Source organism: Pelodiscus sinensis, chromosome 1 (genome assembly GCF_049634645.1).
Source record: "Pelodiscus sinensis isolate JC-2024 chromosome 1, ASM4963464v1, whole genome shotgun sequence".
NCBI lineage: Eukaryota > Metazoa > Chordata > Testudines > Trionychidae > Pelodiscus > Pelodiscus sinensis.
In genome coordinates this window covers 82,419,296-82,430,478 of record NC_134711.1, presented here as the reverse complement: position 1 = coordinate 82,430,478, position 11,183 = coordinate 82,419,296, and positions in this window count along the sequence as shown.

Sequence of the window (11,183 nt, the reverse complement as noted above, 5' to 3'; positions counted from 1 at the left end):
GAGAGGGAGAAAAATAAATAAAGGAAAAAGGAAAGCATGTGAGAGACAGGGCATCATTAAGTATCTGGAGAATGGGTAATTAAACCTAAACAGATCAAAGTAAATAGATAGATGCTAAGACAGGAAGGATGCCACTCCCAGAGCTGTTAGCACCTTAAGGGGTTATGAAGTAGGTAGGGTCCTAGCCAGCCATATCTTGATTGAGTCCATTAGTATGTGATTTGAATTTGTGGATGAAATGAGATTCCAGTCCTCCCCTATGTATTTGGCTTATGGATGTTATCCATCTTGAGATGGCCTATGAAGAAATCAATTCACCCTTCATGTGGTTTGCACATGATGCGAACAGATGAGGCAAAACACAAAGTGGCTCCATTCTATCCAGAAAGTTTGAAAATGGCCTTGCATCCATGGTATGTAGACAGTGCTCGTCTGGAGATTAATGAGACTGAGACACTTTAGAGAAAAATTTTGGTTTTGGTCCTAAGGTTGCCTCATCTTTGGAGAATTCCATGAAAGGAGGCCCCACTATTAAAGCCTGCAAGTCACAGCCCTCTTTGAAGATTTAATTGCTACCAGGATATGGCTTTCTAATACAAGAGTGGAAGTAGACAAAATATTATGGGCTTGAATGGAGGATATATTAGAGCCACAAGAACCATGTTTAGGTTTTCCAAAGAGACTAGCTCTTGGACTGGAGGACGTAGCTGGAGAAGCTTTTCCAGGAATCTCATCGCCATGGCACTGAAAAAGATTTATTTTCCATAAACAGGAGAAAGAAATGCTGACATCAAATGCACTCTCAGTGAACTACTCACAAGCCCTGACTTCTGAAGGTGTATCAGGTATTCCAAGTTGTCCTGAATAGAAGTTACATTGGCTAGGTTCTACAGACCCAGGACCACAACAGAAATGTCTTCCAGTTCACTAAGAAGGCCATCCTGATAGAGGAATTCTTATCATGTAGGACTTGTTGGACATCTGCAGAGCACTGGTTTTCCTCTTCATTTAGCTATGCAGCAGCCATACTGTGAGATGCAAAAAGTGGAAGGTAGGATGCAAGGTTCCTCTGTTATTCTCAGTGAGCAGGTCAGGATGGAGAGGAATTGGCAAGGGAGGCTGAATTGACAGTGTGAGATGTTGGAGAACAAGCATTATCTCGGCCACATCGGGCCAATGAGAATGAGCTTGGCCCAACCCATCTGGAGCTTAAGGGTGACTGTCTTGTGGTATGCACACCCAGTCTTCCTTCGGGGCAGGGATGTGATACCACCTTAATAACAGTTTAGCAGATTTAAGGTCTATTAGGCTTACGGTCAAGGCAGCATGGCCTAACAGTTGCTGTTGGGGGAAGCGGGTGCCCCGAGGGAAGGTCTTGTTGGAAATGGCAGGGAGGGGTTGAAACCTCAGCTGAGCTTGTACACAGTGAAGTTCTGAGTGAATCAGATATATTGATATTGTTTTGGAGACACCAATTCCACACCTTGATAGCCTTGATGCACAGGGAGGGCTTCATCTTGTCTGTTGACATAGAGCATGCATGTCACCTTGTCAGTTATGGGTCTGATATTGCAACCTGTGATGGGTTAGTGTATGGCTCTGAGTTCTAGAAGATTTATGCGAAGAGTGGTCTCTGAGGGGAACCATAATTCCTGAGTAGTGATGTGTTCCCAAGTGTGCTTCCCATCCAGTGAGGGATATGTCTATTGTGATGGTGATTGAAGAAGAGTCCTGTTGGAAGGGGACCCCTGCACGTAGGTGGTGAGGGAGGGTCCATCACATGAGCAAATTCTTGACCATGGAAAGCATTGTAAGAAGTTTGTGCAGTCGGGGCCATATGGGTTTGTATATAGAAGCTAACCAGCTCTGAAGGCATCTCATATGTAGGCGGGCCCTGAAGACTAAGAACACGGAGGTGGCCATGTAGCCCAATAGCTGTAGGCAATCCTGAGCTGTGTTGGGGGGAGGGGGGGTTAATATAGATTTGCCTCTGTTTATTTGTAGACACAGGTTGTGGATGCACTACATAGTCATTGCCATTGCCTGGAGGATGTGTGAGTGAGCTGAAAACTTTAGGAAACAATTGTCCAGAAAAGGGTAGATAATGAGACTGTTTCTCCTTAAGTGTGCAGTTACGACTGCCAGCACCTTTGGAAAAAAACAAACAGTTACTTACCTTTTCATAACTGTTTTCTTCAAGATGTGTTGCTCATATCCATTCCATATAGGTGTGCATGGATTGTGTGACGGGGAAGCCGATCCCTGAACTCAGCCCGGCTGGCCGGCGGGTGCCGGCAGCAGGGAAGGGCCGGAAACGGCCACAGCAGGTGCCCAGGAGACCATGGGGGAGCCCCGGGCAGCAGGTGGGGAGGGGGAGAGCCGAGTCCCCGCGAACCCCGGCGGCCCGCCATTGCCCGCCCGTGGGGAGAAAGCCGCCGCGGACAGCCAGAAGCTGACTGCCGGCACAGCCGCAGGCAGTCAGGAGACCAGGTGGGAGGGCACTAGGGCCCAGGAGGTGCTCCCTGGCGCAGGGGGTGGAGGAGGGCGGGACGCCGCCCGGGAAGCCCAAAAGGGCGAATGTGGGAACCAGGAGGGGGGGAGAGAGCAGGACCTGGCGGTGCTCTCAAACCCTGCAGGTGGAGACAGGGCGCTCGGAGGACGGAAGGACCCACAAGCAACGACCCTCCAGGACGAAGCCGCGGATACTGGCGGGAAGCGTGGAGGGGACGGACGGAGCCGTTCGGCAGCAGGTGCCCAACCTGGACGGGCCTGGCGCGGGCCGCTAAGGAGCCAAGGAGCCCATGGAGGCCAGCGGCACGACCGACGACCGGGGGACGGCGACAGGGAACCGGGAACTTGTCGGGAGAGACTAAGAAAGGGGGGGGGAGCCGTAAGGCTGGACAGACGGACCCCGCTACAGATTGTCAGAAGGTTTTTCCCTCAGCGTTACCCATTGGGCCGGCAGGAAAGCCCCCTAGCATGGCACCTACATATGCATGCATATACACCCCTGCTTGCCTGCCACCCCTTCAGTTCCTTCTTGCCAGAAATCTGACAAAGGGGAGGTGGGTGAAATTTGGAATGGACATGAGCAACACACCTCGAAGAACAACAGTTATGAAGGTAAGCAACGGCTTTTTCTTCTTTAAGTGTTTGCTCATGACTATTCCTTGTAGGTGATTCCAAAGCCAAATGTTTGGAGTGGTGGAGTGGCACGGCACTTGGGAGGTCCTACGTTTCAAGCACCCCTCTTCTGCTATCTCCAAACTGCACAGTATACCAAAAGGAATTAATCTGGACTGTTCTACAGCTTATTCAAGATGTTGTGACCTGGTGAAACTTTTTTTTCCAGCAGATGCCTCAGTAAACAGGATTTCACTATTTGTTAGAAGGTTCTTGGCTTCATCATAATAGTGTAACAGAGATTATAATTCACATCCTAGAACTGTTTGAGGAAATAATGAAATCGGTTTTTAATCAAGGCAACATTTTTGTGATCTCCTCTGGAATTCAAACACCAGCCATCTGCCATACGCAAAGTGTCACAGGAATTCTTTAACACTGAAATGGAACAAAAAAAATAGTTGCCTCTATATCTGACACAGGTTTTAAAACTATAGACAGATATTCCATTGTTCCTGATCTCCTCAAGACGCAAGTATAGTCTCCTTATTCTGTAGGCTGTACCAGATTAATCCTGGCCCATATGAGTTAGGGCAGCCTAGAAATTTTTCTTAAACCCATAGTATGTACTCCGTAAGCAACCACAGAAGCTGGTACAATACAATACAATGAACTCCTACAGCATCTAAGAACTACTACAAATCTATCATTTTTCATTCTAAGTGCAAGACACAAGTATTTGACCTAATATTGCTTAATAAAAATAAAAAGCCAAACATATATATTTACATTTTAAAAGGTGACTATGCACTTTTCTCCCTGGGGCAAAGAAAGGAAGAAAGGGAGACAGAAAAAACCTTGGAACATATGCTAGTCACATTATTCAGTGAACTTCCAGAAGGTGCTCACTGATCACCATGATGGATATAGTGTAAGAACCTGCATAGAACGTACTACAATATAGTGAGTACAGTCAGAATCTAACTCCTTTGCATTGCTTGAGTGTCACAAAAGATCCTGATTATACCAGAGCATGTGAACCTCTCTAAATTCCAAAACCACCCTGCCACAGCAGCCATCTTGAAAAAAATGACAAAACAGATATAACTGTGATGTTGTACCCTGTGACGGGTCGTAAGTGACCCGCACTTTAGTCGGCAGAGAGGGGCTGGAGGAAGCCGCGGCCCCGGCAGAGGTTCCCAGACGTAGCGGTCCAACTGGGAGCAGGCGGCGGCGGCGGCAGGGCCTTCCCCCACGTCTGCGCAGCCAAGCGGCAGTTGGCCCCGCCCCCTACGTGTGCCCACGGGAGGAGGACGTGATGATTGATGGGTGGTGGGAGGCGGGTGAGCCCGCCGCATCCGGAGAGGGGCGGGGCCCCAACGGGATGTCACGACTGGCAGGCCATTTCAAAAGAGCCCGCCGGCAGAGAGGAGGGGGGCAGCCTCCAGGGCCAGCGACAGAGGAGCCCTGGGCTGGAGTCTGATCGGTGCCGCCCCTAAGGGTGGCCGGCGGCTGGGCGCAACCCCGCGGAGACCTAGGATTCCCCTGGACACCTCCTGCCACCGAATCCAGGAACAGATGCTGAGTGGAGACGCCCATGACACCGGACTCCCGAACCACAGTAGACTCTGGAGACCTCCCAAAGGGAGCACGGGGACACACGGAGGGGAGGAAGCAGCCCGGGGCGGGGCACTTCTGGCGTCCATGGACAGATGTGTTTCGGGAACCTGGGCTGGGACTTGGAGGAGAGGGTGGGCCTGGGTCCCCTTCCTGCCCCACACCGCCTGGGGAGTCGGTGCCACCTTGGCCCCGTGAGTAAGGACCATTCCATTAGACCTAACAGAAAGGCCCCTATTGAGGGGGACGGCTACTGGGTTCGCAGATCCCCTGGACTCATTGTAGAGGGGTGATTGCACACAACAGCTCTGGCCTGGGCCCAGACCCAGCGGACCAGTGCCACAGAGTTGGACGACGGGGTTCGCTGAACCCTCCTGCCGGCCGGCAGGGGGCGATCGCACCCCAGAACTCGTCCACACACCCCCATATTCTTTATTGAAATATGCATTTGAATATGCTTCACTTGAATATCCCTTATGCCAAATATTTCATGTGTCATATTTAAAATAACTCCGCCATGAAGCCTCTAAGGGTTTCATGCCCATCCCAAGCCTGGATAACGGAGGAGGGTTGGTCAGATGAGTGTCGATGCGCTGATCGTAAAACAACAATACGAATTAAATCTGATGCCAGTACAATTAATTGATAAAAGATGCCGGCTCGGACGTCCCCCGGATAAACAAGGTCTGTGATACCAATCGAGCAATTGTGATTGGATCAATAAGTTGGCTACCAAAAGGAAACTACAACCAACACATATACTATCAATTGGAATGTAGAATGTCCAAACACTGTGGGCAATGGGAAAGTTAGAGCTGCTTCAAAAGGAGATGGAGAGATACCGATATGATATACTTGGACTGGCGAACGGGTGTTGAGCCCATGGTTGTTGATGATGATTGATGTTGATATTTAAAATATTATAATTTGCTAAATGTGCATATTCTATTTGTGTGCATGTATCATTCCTGTATTTGAAGTGAGAAATATGAAGCATAGATCTGTTTACTAATCTGGACCTGCTAAGTGAGGGTCACTAATGGTACTTAAGGAACTTAATGGCCTAGTGTGTGAGACAAGGTCCTGTGAATAGTCTTGCATCTTGTGTGAGCCTGGACTATGATTGGTCCTACAAAGTTATGTCACTATACCACCTGATGCTGAAAGCCACTTTGGACAGTATAATTTTTCATTCAAGATGAGAAAAGTTTGAACTGAACACAAAGGATTCCTGCCTTGGGCACAACTCTATATAAAGGCATGAAACCAAACAGGGGCTGATGGTTACCACCCGTAAATGACTGCTGGAAACATCTAAGATTGTACAGGGGAAGAATCATGCCCAAGCTTGGAGGCTGCATAGGCTGTGAGAAAACGTGATTAGAATTACTGGTAGGATAAGAAATTGCATGTCATAAGTTTCTAATTAAGCTTAGCTGGCATGTTTTATTTTGCTTACTTGCAATCATTTACAATCCTAATTTTTATACTTATTAAAATCACTTTTGTTCATTAATAAACCCAGTGTAAATAATTGTTACCTAGGGGAACAAGAGATGTGCATTGCTCTTTCATTGATCAGAGAGCGATCAATTTATGAGCTCACTATGTATAAACTTTATGCATGGTGAGACTGATTTTGGGGGGGCGGGTGGTCCCACTAGGGCACTCTACCTGGGTGCTGCATCAAGTCCCTTTGGTTGAGCCTTTCCTGAGCTGAGTGGATCTCACTTTCTGTGATGGCCTGCTGTGGGCCGTTACCCCAACTCTATGACATTGCTGGGGGAACTAGAGGTTCTAACTCAGTAAGACAGGATGATGGGATGCCCCAAAAGGCAGGTAGGTAGGCTCAGGGTTATTTTCAGCACACCAGGTAACCATCTCAAGGGGATTTATGTGACCAAATTCATCACAGTACCAAATGCAAGGAGCTGCTGAGGGAAAATAATAACCAACTGTCTGCCTCCAGTGAGACTGTATTGGAGGACCTTACAATATCTGACAGATCCCATTCCACTATGAAGAGATGACAAAAACAAAATTACATACTTTTACATAAGACTTCCAAACGTTTCTCTAGCACCAAAGAAAGACTAGAGAATGCTACACATGAAAATGGATTCAGCTGAAGAAGTCATGCCAATTTTTATAGTGCTTCTAAGAGTGTGTGCACCAATCTTTCTGTTCAGGTTTTGTGTAGTTCTGCTTTGGCAGATGGGATGAGCTACTATTGTAAGGACATTTTTGCTTTGGACATCTTGTTTCTTACAAGTTGGTATCTACCCTCCATTTTGAGCCTTCTGATTAGAAGACTTGGCACCTTTTCCCTGTGTGGTGGGAAGGTGGAGGTCAAGTGACTAATCTGCTCAGCAGTAGTGGGGAATGTAAGACTTGTGCATCTTATAGCAGTTGCTGTCCACCGTAGTGACAGCCCAGTGTCTGTATTACTTCCAGCCCAGACATTGTGTCAAGAATAAAGATATTGCATCGAGAGAAAATGGAATAGCTTACCTGTGTACCTGTGCTGCATTCTATGACCTGCAGTGCGTGTGGTATCTTGAGTTCATGTGTGTCTTCACCAGTGTCCTGTGGTTCCAGTCATTGCCTTGTGCCTATGTGTCCCCAGCAACCTAGTGTGATGATTGAAACAATTTTATTCACAATATTTGTGTATCTGTCCATTTATAAAGCCAAGTGCCTTAGGATCATCATTACAGCGGTCTAATGCTTAGGAGAACTGTAACTAAAATAGTTTTAAAACCTCTTGATTATATATAAAAATGTTTTTCTATAACTTGAAAATAAATCAGATCGCTCAGGAGGACAAAGACGCAAGTACTGAGTGTGCAATCAGGAAGATGGAATCCTCTTTTTCCAACTGTACATATCTCTCATTTCAAACCTTGATGGATCATGAGATATTGAATCTTATCTGTCACTGGTCCTGAATTGAATGGTGCCCGACCTGGGTAACAAGTAGTGATATTTTTTATGTGTATTCATGCACATGCATGCTGGGGCTCTACTTACTGGGGGCAGGGTCTCCATTAAAAATATAAACAAGGGACATTTTGATTGTTTTCATGGTAATACTAAGAAGAAATGAATGAAAGGATAATTTATGCCCCCTGCTGACAAATTTTGTTCCAGTTTCTTAAGCTTTCACAGTTAAAGTTCAATTAATTTTTTTCAGACCTTCAGTTGCTGGTAATGGGGGGTGCAAATTGGCAGCATTAATCATTAGTTGCTTGCTATTAATGACAACACTGCACAGCACTTTTTTAGTATTGTTTTAACTTCACTTGAACAAGATGTCCGGTCAACAGTTTCCAAGTGGAACAGCTGTGAACCTTGCATGAACAATGAAAGAGAACAGAAATAAAGAAACCAAGGTTAACAGTTGATAAAAACAAACTCACAATCTTGAAAATAACATGTAGGTAGTAGATAAAGAAATGGTAAGAAGGAGAAATATTAAGAAGAGTAAAATGTGATGAGCTTGCAGCTGCAGCTTTGCTTACTTGCATACTTTGCAGCTTGTGGGTCGTTCATGATCTGCACAGTGAATGGTTACAAAAATAACAGACCAATCAGAAATCTATGAGTTGTTCAGCATAAGCATGAGCCGGAATCCCAACAACAGTAAAAATGAAAGCAAAATTAGGAAGACAGAATATTGTAAGCAAGTTACCAAAGCTTACTATTCCTCTGCTAGTATGGCTACAGGATCATCTTCCAAAGATTTTGGACCATCTTTTCACAAAAAATTATAATCAAAGAAAAGATATGGATACATACTTGTTCCCTCAAGGGAGGGAAGAAGAAAAAGCAGCTAGTTGTTCCTGAACTCTAGGACCAAAGTGATGATAAGAGAGATGTCCCATCTTTCCTACTACTTGTTGATACAGAAGGCAGAAAGAATAAGAATGATGGTGCTATTAACACTGAACAAAACCTGGCTAAATGGTTTTCTTTGATAATGGAGGAGTTTTGACATTGCTTAAAAGAAGCAGTAGAAAATGCTGAGTAAAACTGTGACGCTCGAATGGAAGCACAAACTCTGTATAAGTAAACGTGTCAACTGGAAACTGCATTTATTAATTTCTTATAGAATGTAAACTACTAGAGAGATTTAGCATAAATTTCATTTTTTATATCTACAGAATACTGAAATCTCCTGTAAATGGCAATAAATGAGTTCAGTAGAGATTTTGACACAACATGGATTGGTAACTACATGACAGAGTTACTCTGTACAGTAACTCAGGTTCTTCAGTACAGTAACTTCAGGATGTGTGACCCTATTGGTTACTCCACAGTAGGTGTGGCAGTGCCCCCTGCACCTGGAATCAGAGATGTTTGGTAGCAGGGCCTATTGGACTGCACATGTGCTCCTCCCAGTCTTGAGAAGTAAGCATCATCTGTACCAGTGGTTCTCAAATTCAACACAAACCTTTTGGTGAATTGCCAACCAACCACCCGTGATGACAAAATGGGTGCAGGAGAGGGGGGCTGTGGGATCTAAGAGAGAAGTAGGGTACAGCCATTCAAAGGGGATCAGAGCTCCTTTGAACCATCGCGGGATCACTAGAGTGCCACTCTGCACAGCTTTGAGGATTGGGGGGCCCAGCTTCGCAGTCTGGGTGTAGCTAAAGACTGACTGCCCTTGGCCTCACCTCTTCCAGGGGTGCAGAGCCACTTCTCGCACCTTGCCCCAGGGACCATGGTGGCTGTCAGTCCTATTGGGACCAGGAGCAGGCTAAGGATGGGGGGGTTGGGTGGGAGGTTGGGTGCAGGAGCAGGCTGAAAGTACAGGAACAGGGTGCGGGGTCTCAGCAGGGGTGTGTATAATGGATATAGGGGTGCGGGGTCTGGGCATAAGGGCTTGGGAGGCGTTTACCTTGCTCTGTGCTCCCCCGATCACATCCCCCCTATCCCCCACTGGCTGTGATTCTGGCCAATGGAAGCAGCGGGAAAAGCCTCTAGGCAGGACTTCTTTGCACTGCCATTTCCCCACTTTGGGGGAGCAGAATGGCAGCCCCTGTGAGCCAGATCCATACCACGAGACTTAGGACACTTCCTCCCCACAGTGGGAGGCCCTATGCTGGTACTCCAAGCTTATGTGGGAGGGGGTGAAAACCAGCACAGACTCCCCACTGCCAGAAGGGGGCTGAGCCTCCAGCTATGGCCCACCTGCAAGGCAGCCACAGACCACTAGTGGTCCATGGACTGCACTTAGAGAACCAGTGCTCTAGCCTTATATCTGTTGGAATCATAGTGTCAAATATTGCTGACGGTTAAAACGGTGTCTCTAGGCCTTTAGTATGGTGTACAACATCTGTACTTGACTGGGGTTGTGCACATACCAAGCCTATAGCGGGTAGTGTGGGAGTCCTTCATTGTATACAGAACCTAATCTATTTTGGCAGAAAATTTATTTTTATCAAATTATAAGTCTTATAGTTTAATTTGCAGCTCATTGGGGATTCTGGAGGACTGGAGACAGGAAGCATGTTGCATAACTATGGCTGCTGCAGTGGCATGAACAGCCAAGTCTGCCAGGTGAAGTGCTGATTGGAGAGACATGCAAGCTATTGTTTGTCCCTCTTGAATGATGGATTTCAGAATGGGACATTTTTGCTCAGGGAGATGTTCCAACAATTCTTCCATCTTAGGATAGTTTGAAAAGTCATGATTAACTAAAGGGCCGAGTAGGTAGCTACTCTGAGTTGGAGTGTGGGTGAAGAACATATCTTAAGGCCAAAAAAATCAAGTCTCTTGTGGTCTTTGTCCTGTGGGGCTGACTTATACTGGGGCTACTTATTTGGACAGTGGACAGCATCGACAACTAAGGAATTAGGTTGGGGGTGGGAGAAGAGGAAGTCCATGTCCTTTGCTAGGATGAAGTATTTCCTGTCAGGATGTTTGCTTGTCGCTATTATGGAGGCCAGTGTTTGCCATATTTCAGCTGATGCATCCATAATGCCAGGGCATCTATTGGCAGGGCATTCTTGGATGCCACAGTGGATTATAGGATCTAGAGCAGTTTGTGCTGCTTCTTCCGGACTTCCTGGAGTGGTGCTTTGTGGTGACACTTTTAAAAAAGCTCCTGAAACTGTTTGAGATCAGAAACTGAGGGTGCTGTAGAAGTTGTCAGGAGGGGAGATGTCCAGTGGTTGACTCTCCAAGATGTCATCATGGTCCTGCATCTCTTGCATCTCTATAGGAGGAACACTCGGAGCTGACAATAAAGATGTTAAAGCTCTCTTCACTGGGGTCGATGGGGCTGTATAATGCCCTCTATAGCTCACCCGGGGGTCCCATGGAGGCTACTACATGAGATAGGGAGGGGGTGGTTAATGCCATGGTTGACCATACCACAGTTGAACCTGAGATATATGATAAGACTTTAAATGGTGTAACTGCCATGGAAATTGACTGAG